Genomic DNA, 1610 nt, shown 5'->3' on the forward strand with positions numbered 1-1610 from the left:
TCTTTTTTTTTTGTTTTTTTCTTAATATATTCATGAATCTCCCCTGGATCTATGTGTCCAGTCCACGGTTTGTTTCTTTTTTTTCCTGTTCTTGTCCATTCAGGATAAGCATCTGAGCTAAATATGCACTGACACTCCTATCATAAAGTGGCTCTAGAAAATAAGCTATTCAATAAATACTATGCTAAAAGTCCAACAACAGTTCTTGGTTTCTGTTTTTTTTTTTTTTTGTTTGTTTGTTTTTGGTTTTTTTTTTGTTATTTTTGGAGGGGCATCTTCAACCTGGTACCTTCTGTGCAAACTTACAGCACTATCAGCCTGTCACTTACAGTGCTGAGTCCTCCTGCTCCTCAGTTGCTGCTCATGGTAATTGAGGAATCAGTTCTGCCCGGTCTTGCTAACTCTTGGAGGAGGAGGAGGAAGGCTATACCAGCTTTTGGTGTGACTTTATCCCCTCCTACATTGTAGATGCATTATTAAGTTTTTCAGCAAGAGCTGCTTCTACTTTTATGGAAAAAAATGTTTACAAATGTTAGGATTTAGAAGGGTCTGCTCAGTATTTCTCTTGATGGAGTGGGAAGGGAAGGGGAGAGTGTTTTACAGCTGTCACACAGCAGCAAAATCTTGAGTAAGAGGACAGAACAGGCTGGGAGGTGGAGATGAGCTTTCTGGGTTAAACAGCTGATCCAGAGTAACAGAAACAAGCCAAAATAAGGAACTTTTACAAATGAGAAGTTTGCCCCACCTTTTCCATTTCCAGTATTACATGTACTTGTAGCATTGAAATAAGTACATAATTTTGGAGGGTATTTTGGCTGGTGTTCTTTGAAATCTGACGTGAGACTGCTTCCCCAATAAAGAATTTTAAACAATATTACTTTTACTGTCTCACCTTATGGAATGTGACATTGAGTAGCAGTAAGCCTCTGGTTTTGTACAACACCTAGCTTCAGACATCATACAGACAATTCACATCTCCTGAATAATTTTTTAAACTTCAATTTGGACAGTTTAGTAAAATTTATTATAATTTCCTGAGTCTTTATGTTGAGATTTTTGAACTGTAAAACTATAAGATCTGTTCTGCAACTCTTAAGGAAAGAAAAAAAAAAAAACTGGGATAAAAAGGACATTCCTTTCTGATATCTCTATGCTGCAGAGTCAGCCAACACATGTTCAGCATACAGAATTCTTTCATTCAGAAAAACTGCAGTTCTGAAGAGGAGGTTAAAAGATGGCCTTTGTTTAAAACACCACATTTTCTCGTGGGCTGTACAAAAACTTCACTGAGCTGCTCTCAGTGCTACAGGAATCCCCTTAATTACCAATGCTCTAAATTGGTAATTGAAGGACAGCTGTCAAAGGAAAGGGTCCTCTTTCGGGTGGGTGTTTGGTGGGGTGATGTTTAAGGACGCGAGAGCTTGTTTGCTTGCTGAAAAAAATTAGAAGAGCCCCACTGAGATATTCAAGAGGAGACCGGAGGAAGTCTGGAACGGAGGTTGGTGCCGTTCACATTTCTAGAACTCAGAAATGTACACTCACAAACTGTTAAAGCATTAGTGCCCTAACACGATGAATCTTTCATAGGTTCTTGTTCAAAGGGAAAAGGT

Source organism: Chamaea fasciata, unplaced genomic scaffold, assembly GCF_029207755.1.
Source record: "Chamaea fasciata isolate MVZ Bird 193981 ecotype frontalis unplaced genomic scaffold, bChaFas1.0.hap1 SCAF_11, whole genome shotgun sequence".
Taxonomy (NCBI): Eukaryota; Metazoa; Chordata; class Aves; order Passeriformes; family Sylviidae; genus Chamaea; species Chamaea fasciata.